Consider the following 9,940-nt stretch of genomic DNA (forward strand, 5'->3'; position numbering starts at 1 on the left):
CTTCTAGCACTATTTAACCTAAATTTACACAGAGCTTTCCTCTTCCTTTGATGTCACTTCATTCTCACAAAAACCATGTGGTTATCATCATAGGTCATCAAATCTAAGACCATCCATAGGACACACCACTCTTTCATGTCACAGGGCGCAGAAACAACAACACTGTCAAGTATCCTTGAGAGACACCCATCAACTCTAAGACATATGCCTACCACGTGAAAAATGTGTGCGATGTTATCTACGTGTTATAGACATGGAAAGAGGCTCAGAGGAACGGAAGGCCAAATCTTGATCACATAGCTATTAAGGGGCAGGCCTGTGTGATTCAAACCAGTCCTGGGCTCTCGCTACAATTATACCTCAAGGCATTATGATTTGATGACTGGTTTTTTTTGGGGGGAGGGGGTGATGCTATTTAAATAAACTTCATCATTTAGCTGGTGACACAGCTCCTTCCCCACTGGATTATAAGCATGACGTCTGAGAGCCATTGTCCCAGCACCTAGCACTGTGGCTAGCCCGGAACAAGCCCTCAAAAATTATCTAAGAGGTGGAGAGGGGTCACACTCTGAGGCACTGTCAGAAGTGCAGAAAACGGGGGCGCCTGGGTGGCTCCCACAGTTAAGCACGGGACTCTTGATTTCGGTTCAGGTCAGGATCTCAGGGTCTTGGGATCGAGCCCTGGGTGGGCTTCATGCGCAGCGGGGTGTCTGCTTAAGATTCTCTCTCTCCCTCTCCCTCTGCCCCTCTCTCAGATCACCTGTGTGCATACACTCTCTCTAAAATAAATCAATCCTAAAAAAAAAAAAAAAGTGCAGAAAACATGGGCCTGAGTTAGAAGTCCACCACCTTGGGCCAGTCCTGTGCTGCTGACAGATGAGGTGAAAGGCAAATGCAGAATGGGGGTGGGTGGGGTAGGACGCCTGTAATTCCAATGGGTCCTGAGGCAGACAGCCCTGGTCAGAAGCCCAGCTTTGCCAGCTACTACCTGTGGGGCCTTGGGTGAGTTACTTAATCTCCCCAAGTCTCTGTTTCCTCGTCGGCAACATGGCAATAATAATGCAGTTCTGCATCTCTCAGGAGATGGTGTGAGAATTCAATGAGAAAACAAAAGTAAAAAGCTTAGCACAGTGTCGGGCACAAGGCAAACAATCCGTCACAGCTAAAGCCAGCTAAAGGAAGAAATGTCTGTCTTGCGCCATCTTGGACAGAATCGAACTGGCTGGGCGGTGGCAGATTTCATAACTGGGAACCCTCGACCTCAGACTGGCCGTGTAAACAGCCGGTCCTGCAATGGAAGACCTCCCACCAGCTTGTTCAAGATCAAATACACAAAATAAGAAATGAGAGTTGAGAAATCATCTTAGCATAGACACTGAGCGAATTAACAGAACCCTATGCCCTTACCTTGGTCAACCAAAAAGCAGGAATGTTTAAACCCTGGGTAGAAGAGATGAGTTTCTAGGAAAATAGAAAATATGGCAGCTAATTCCAGAAGAGTTTTTAAAAATATACTCTAAAAAAACTGAAACCTATTAAATACTGCAGAATAAATTGAGAATGTTTTCAAAGAGCTATACCCCAAAAAAGTGTCAGGTCCAGATGGTTTCATGGGTGAATTCTACCTGCTATTTAAGTTGTTCTAGAGCAAAAAGAAAGCAGGAAAACTTCCAAATTCTTTTTATGAAGCCAACAGAACCGTGGATGAAACCTGACAAAAAAGAACACAATAAAAGAAAAGACTAAGAAAGAGATGCTGAAAACTGCCTCTCTGCAAAGTCTGCAAACACTGGAAGCATTTCCCTTAGAGTCAGGAGCAAAATAAAGATCTCCAACAGCCCCAGCATGATTTAACATTGTTCTAGAAGTGCTGGCCTATACAATTATACAACAGGGAGAAAAAAAAAACAAGAAGTATGAAAACAGGAGAGAAGAAAGCAAAATTATCATGATTTTTAGTTGATGTGACTGGAAGTCTAGAAAAATGCAGGATAACTCACTCAGGAATTATCAGTAAAATCATTCCGTATCAATACCATAAGATGACCGATTATACAACTGATAAACAAAAGTGGGTAGCTTTCTTATATGCAGTCATCAACCAGTTAGAAAATATTTTTAAAAGACTCATTCAGATGGGCTACAACAAAAACACAACTGTTACAAATGTGCTAAATCTGTAAGAAGAATGCTTTAGAAGGCTACTAGGCTTAATAGTCTGAATAAATGTAAACATATGCCCTGTTTTTGAATAGGAAGATGTGCTATTGTAAAGATGTCAGTTCTCATAAATCATATTTACAGTGATTCCCATTTTTAAAAATATACAAAAAGAATTGCTTTTGGAACAAGACAGGCTGATTCGAAAGCTCATGTGGAAACATAACCATGCAAGAAAAGCCTGACCAGCATGGGGAGTGTGTGGGGGAGGGCAGTGAGGATAGACTCCTTACCAGACATTAAAACATAATGTAGTATCTTAGCTAGAATGAGGAAACCACAGACAAAAGGAAAAACCAGATAAATTTAGACTTCATCAAAATTAAAAACATAAGGAAAAAAACCAAAATTAAAAACATTTGTGCCTCATAGGACACCATTAAAGAAGTGAAAACACAACCCACAGAATGGGAGAAAATATTTGCAAATCATATATCTGATGAGGGACTAGTATCCAGAATATATAAAGAGCTATTACTACTCAATAAAAAGGGATAAATAATCTAATTTTAAATGGGCAAAGTATTTCAATAGACATTTATCCAAACAAGATATGCATATGGTTAATAACCACAGGAAAAGATGCCCTACGTCATTGGTCATTACGGCAATGAAAATCAAAACCACAACTGGATACCAGTTCACACCTACGAGGATGGCTATAATCAAAAAGGTAAACATTAACAAGCATTGGAGGATGGGCAGAAATCGGAATCCACATACACTGCTGTTAGGAAAGAATGTAAAATGCTACAGCCACCTTGGAAAACAGGCTGGAAGTTCTTCGAAAAGTTAAACATACAGTAATCATATGACCTAGCAATTCTACTCCTAGATAGATAGATAGATAGACCTAAGAGAATTGAAAACATAGGTCTACACAAAAACCTATACACAAATGTTTATACCAGCATTATTCATAATAGCCAAAAAATGGCAACAATCCACATGTACATCAATAAATGAATGGGCAAATAAAATGTAGTGTAGATATACAGTGGAATATTACACAGCAATAAAAAGGAATGAGGAACTGATCCATGCTGCAACGTGGATGAACCCTGAGACTATCACGGCAAATGAAAGAAGTCAGCCATAAAATCCTACATACTGTAAAATTCTATTTATACGAAATGTCCAAAATAGGCAAATCCATAGAAATGAAAAGTAGATCCATGATTGCCAGGAGCTAGCTGGGAGCAGGGGGGAGTGGAGAAGAACTGCTAACAGGTACAGGGCTTCCTGTACCTGTGGGGTGATGAAAATGTGGTAGAATTAGATAGTAGTGGTGATTACACAATTCTATGAAACTAGCAAAAACCTGAATTGTATACTTCGAAAGGTGAATTTTATAGTATGTGAATTATATCTCAATAAAACATTATTTTAAAAACCACGATGTAAAACTTTGGTAAGCAAAACTGTTACCTCCGAAGACCAGAAAAAAACACAATTACCCACCAGACTTTAGTATATAATCAAGGTGGCATTTCCAAAAAGAGGAAAGATGGATTATCTGGAAAGCAATCCTGGACCAACATTTCCTGATGGGTTAACAATGGGGGGAGGCCAGCACTTGGACCCCTACCTTGGTCCTCTCACCTAAATAGATCCAGATGTATCAAAGACTTAAATGTCAAAAGGAAAGCCATAAAAACAAGAGAAGTAAACAGGGAATTTTTTCCTAAATCTCAGAGTAGGCAAGGCAAGACACAAATACAAAGGCCCCCAAGAAAGAAAAGGTATAAATTTGACTTATAAAGGTTCTAAACTTCTATATGGAAAAAAAATCAAAAGACAAATAGTAAATGGGACAAAATATTTGTAAAAATATAACCCATTTCCAATTTTCCTTTTTATATAAAAAGTGTTTGTATCACTAAGAAAAAACAACCCAATAGAAAAACAAACATGAACAGACCATTTCCAGAAATAAAAATGCAAATATGAAAAGATGTCAAATTTCACTCTTAATTAAAGGAATGCACATTAAAACAACTAGATACCATTTTTCATCTATCAGATTAGCCAAGGTGAAAAAGTTTCCTAAAATACTGTATGTTCAAACATGTGTAAAAAGTGGTACAACTGAAAACTTATATCCACATAAAAATCTGCACACAGGGGCACCTGGGTGGCTCAGTTGATTAAACGTCTGACTTTGGCTCAGGTCATGATCTCAGAGTCCTGACATCAAGCCCCACACAGGCTCCCTGCTTGGCGGAGAGTCTGTTTGCCCCTCTACAACTCCCCCCCTCCTTGTGCTCTCTCTCACTCTCAAATAAATAAAATCTTTTTTAAAAAATCTGCACATAGATGTTAATAGTTGACCATTGAGCAACACAAGTTTGAACTGCATGGGTCCACCTCTATGTGGATTTTTTTTATAAATAGAGTAAAATACTGCAAATGTATTTTCTCTTCCATATGATTTTCTTTTTTTTTTTAAGATTTTATTTTTAAGTTATCGCCACACTCAACATGAGGCTCGAACTCACAACCCCAAGATCAAAAGAGTTGCATGCTCCACCAACTGAGCCAGCCAGGCGCCCCCATATGATTTTCTTAATAACATTTTCTTTTCTCTAGCTTACTCTACTGTAAAAATATGCACAGCATACATAGAACATACAAAATATGTGTTAATCAACTGTTTATGTTATCAGTAAGGTCAAGAGTAGGATATTAGTAGTTCAGTTTTGGGGGGAGTCAGAGGTTATATTCAGATTTTCAAATGTGTGGGGGTGGGCTCGCCTAACCCCTGTGTTGTCCAAGGGTCAACTGTATAGCAACTTCATTCGTAATTGCCAAATCTTAGAAGCAACCAAGATGTGCTTCGATAGGTGAATGGATAAATAACCTGTGGTATATCCATATGCTGGAATATTACTTAGCAATAAAAAGAAATGAGCCACCAAGCAACAAAAAGATATGAAGGAATCTTAAGTGCATATTGCTAGGAGAGAGAAGCCCATCGGAAAAGGCTAGTTACTATATGATCCCAGCTATATGACATTCTAGAAAAGGCAAAACTAGGAAGATAATAAAAATATCAGTGTTTGTTAGGGGCTCGGGACAAAAGAGAGGGAGGGATGAATAGGCAGAGCATGGAGGATTTTTAGGGCAGTGAAACTACTGTGTATGATATTACAATGGTGGATACGTGTCATTACACATGAGTCCAAACCCACGGAATGTACAGCACCAAGAGTGACTCCTAACGTAAAGGATGGACTTTGTGTGATAAAAATGTATCAACATTGGTTCATCAGTAGTAATAAACATGCCACATTAATACAGCATGTAAATAAGAGGGGAAACTATGGGGGGGGGAGGGAATGTCGTGGGAACCCTATACATTCTGACCAATTTCTCCGTAAACCTAAAACCACTCTTAAGGGGCACCTGGGTGGCTCAGTCGTTGGGCGTCTGCCTTCAGCTCAGGGCGTGATCCCCGGGTCCTGGGATCGGGCCCCGCATCGGGCTCCCTGCTCCACTGAGAAGCCTGTTTCTTCCTCTCCCACTCCCCCTGCTTGTGTTCCCTCTCTCTCTGGCTGTCTCTCTCTCTGTCAAATAAATAAAATCTTTAAAATAAATAAATAAATAAAACCACTCTTAAAAAAATAAAAGCTACTAATTTTTCTTTAAACTTGCATGAATACAGTGGCAGTAGGTGTGTAAATTGATTCAATCCCTTTGGAATGAAATTTGACAATACCTTCCCCAAATTTCAAAACCCAGACAGTCCACTTCTCAGACTTTATCTTATACATACAGTCACAAGCAGGAAATGGCATTTATACAAAACATTCATCAGTTCTGTTTGTAAGAGCAGAAGATAGGAAATAACCTTGAGGCAGGCAGAATAATGGCCCCCCCAAAATGCCCCATCCCCATCCCCAGAACCTGTGAATATGCATGGCAAAAGGGAATTAAAGTTGCAGATGGAATTAAGGTTGCTACACGGCTGACCTTAAAACAGGGGAGATTCTCCAGATTGGCTCAATGTAATCACAAGGGTCCTTAGAAGTGAAAGAAGAAGAGCCGAAAAGGAGAATGAACTAGTGTGATTCAAGAAACACTCGACCTACGGTTGCTGGGTTTGAATACGGAGGAAGGGGACACAAGCCAAGGAATGCAGGTGGTCTCTAGAGGTTAGAAAGAGCAAGGAAACTGATTCTCCCTCAAGTCTCCTCCAGAGGGAAGGCAATCCTGCCAACATCCTGATCTTAGCCCAGCAAGACCCATTTGGGGCTTTTGATCTACAGAACTGTAAGATAATCTATTTCTGTCGTTTTATGTCACTGAGCGTTTGGTAAAATTTGTTACAGCAGCAATAGGAAACTCCACAGACCTAAACGTCTATCTGCAGAGAACCAGCTGAGCAAATGCAATGCAATCCTGTGCAGCCTTCAGAGAAAGGGGCCTCTATACATACTGGCATGTAAGTAATTTCAAGGAACATTGTGCAGTGAGAAAAAAAAACAAAACAAAACACAGAGTATAAGAAGAGCATAGATTGCCTGTTATCTGTGTCAAAGGGCGGCACAGTTTCAACTCCACAGACATCCTCATACGTGCATTGGCGATCTCTGGAAAGATATACCAGAACCTGGCACTGTTATTTAATATTTATTGCCACCAGAGGAGAAGAAAGGGTTACAAGAAGTTCCAATGGCAGAGATGCTCATTCTCCACTGTATCCTCCCTCAGGCTTTTTGTTTTTTGGTGTGGGTTGTTGTTGGCTTTTTTTTTTTAATCACGTACAAGTATTACCCTAAGAATAGAGGGAAAGAAAAAAACTGTGAAAAGGGAGTGAGCTCTGCTCAGACTTAAATGAGCTGTTAGTGTTTTCATCTTCTCAGTGAGCATTGGCTTCACCCCTTCTACAGTCTGTGTACTGTGTACCGCCACATGTCTTTTCTCTTGTAATGTTGCTTAACAACCTTGACAGGTTATCATTATCCCCGACCCACAGGTGCAGCGCTGAGGCTCAGAGAGGTTTAGTGACCAAATTGCACAGCTGCTAAGTTTTGCAGTTGGATTTTAGAGCCTGGTCTTCTGGTTCCAGGGATCCTTCCTCGAGCCACTGCAAGATGGTGCTGCTAATTCCAACAGCCACCGCAGGGGCGGGTGGAACCCTCACCAGCTACAACATGGAGCTGTCCAGTGGGGATCTCAGCCCTTCCTGGGCCTTCAGGTCCCTCTTCCAGACCTCGGAGCTGAAGAGAAGGTCAAGCTCCAGAGGGGCCCCTGCCTACACTGCCTTCTGGAGGCAGCCTACCTTCTCCGGTTACATCCAGCAGCAAAGTTCCTTCTGGGCCTTCTGGGGAGAGGCTGCTGCCCGCGGTCACTGTGGCTCTAATTGTTCTCTCTGGTGAGCTCACGTTGCAGTGGGCCCAGCGCAGACACCTGCTTTCCTCAGGCAAGGATGAAACCCTAGAGATGACGGGCCTCTGCCGAGTATGACATCTTGATCAAGTAAAGGCTGCCCTGAGATTTCTCATGCCTTCAAGCTTGGGCCCAGAGATGAAGGGGGTTTCCCCTGTCTGTCGGCAACGTACGTCAGGCGCACAAATCCACCTTCCTGGGCCTCACTTTCAGGTAAAATAGAGATCATATGCCGGTGTTGCGTGGACAGGTGTGGCTGGGCCATTTACCTCTTGGGAGCACTGTTTAAATATAGCCGGACTGCCTTTCATGGGAAGGATCTCAGGGCATTTTAAAAAATGAGTAATTAATGAAGTTCAACCTCCCAGAAAAAGCAAGAATTATTGTCTTCATTTTATAAATAGATCAAAGGTCACACAATCAATGGCAGATGTAGGAAACAGATGTAAGAATTCCACTTTTGTCCCTGGCTGCAGCCACTCAATCCCACCCCTGGTATCACTGACAGACCTCCTTTCTGCTCTCTGACTTCTGGCCAAAGACGTGGAATTGGCCTTTATATGTTTCCACTTAAAGGTTTGAATTCTATGTATGGTTCATATGCCTTTGATATGTCTGGAATTTATAAAAGAGAAGGAGAAGAATGATATTTGATGTTTTTCAGAGATCGTGTTGGGACTGAGCCTTATATAATGGGTCAAATGCCAATAAAGGAAAAAAAAAAAACCCCGCTCACCAGATCTTCAGGAAGTTCACTTTTATTCTCTCTCTCAAAGAATTTGGTCTGTTAAAATTAAACAGAGTGTATCTTTAGTCACCCAAATGATTATTATGGGAACAACGGAAGTCACCACTTATTGAGCACCAACTGTGTGCTAAGCACTGCTCTTCTTACCGGCATACGCTATACCTTGGGATTTTCACAAACACCCAAGGAGGTTTTTATTACTCGTTCATTTTATAGATCACATACAACTGGGCTCGGAGATAAAAGATAGGTTGAGGAGAAAGGAAAGAGAAAGCTCAAATAAAATGAATGAAGCAAAAATGACTGGATATATACTCCGCCCCAGAGGTGTTGTGTTGTGATGGAGACAGATAGAGATACAGAGATGAGAAAAATAGGTCTCGAGGAATTTATAGCCTTGTGAGGGATTGAGGGTGAGGGCTGAGCAGAAGGATCGAAAAAAACAAATAATGTCAATGCAATTCAGTCCAGAAGTATTTATTGAGTTGCTGGTAGGTGTTAGACACTGCATTAGTCACAGGGGATGGTTCCTCTTCTCATGGAGCTTATAGTCTAGTGGGAAAGTCAGACACTAATCAATCGCACAGATTTAAACTGTAATTGAGTGGAGTAAAAGACACCAGATGGGCTACAGCCTGACAGAGGATTAGTATCCAGAACATATAAAGAGCTCCTACACATAATAAGAGATACTCCAATGGAAGCACTGTCAATCTAAGGGCAACTTTTAAAAGATGAAAGGCAAATGGCCAATAAACAAAGGAAAGTATGCGTAGTCTCTCTTGTAAACAGGGAATTGCAAATTAAAACATTGAAATACCATTTCACACCCATCAGCTTGGCAAAAATTTTAAAGTCTGACATTACCAAGTGTTGTGGAGGATGCCAAGCACAGGAACTCTTACTTACATACTGCGATCTAAGTGTAAATTGGTACGACCACTTGGAAAAACTGTTCAGCCATGCTGAGTAAAGCTGCCAATTCACATGACCTGAGCCCAGAAATTTCACACACAAGTATCTGCCCGATGGCTCACTTTCACACAAGGGGATGGGGATAAAGAAACATTAATTGTAGCATTATTTCTAACAACACAAAAAGTGAAAATAAGCCACACGTCCTTCAGAAACAGATGGGTAAGTAGAGTGTGGTGAACTCATACAACGGGACCCGAATCAGCGGTGAAAATGTATGATCTAAAACTACATGTACCAATGCGAATACATTTTGAAATCATAACGCTGAGTAAAAAAAGCAAGTTGCACAATGATATATTCAGTATAATGCCACTTCCCCAAAGTTTACAAACATGTCAAACAATCTATAAAGTGTTTATAGGCACAAACACATGTAGTAAAACTACAAAAGCATGTATAGGAATGATACACCCCAAATGCAGGAGAGTGGTTAATTACCTTAGGAGAGGGATAGACATGGGTTCAAAGGGCTCTATCTAGATCTAAAGATGTTTTATGTTCTTGAAAAAAAATATTTGAAGAAATTAGGGCAAATGTTAAGCTTTGGCAAAGGTTTGAGGGGCAAGGGAGGGGTGCAGAATGAACAGATTTGATGATATTACT

This window comes from Ailuropoda melanoleuca, chromosome 16 (assembly GCF_002007445.2).
Source record: "Ailuropoda melanoleuca isolate Jingjing chromosome 16, ASM200744v2, whole genome shotgun sequence".
Taxonomy (NCBI): Eukaryota; Metazoa; Chordata; class Mammalia; order Carnivora; family Ursidae; genus Ailuropoda; species Ailuropoda melanoleuca.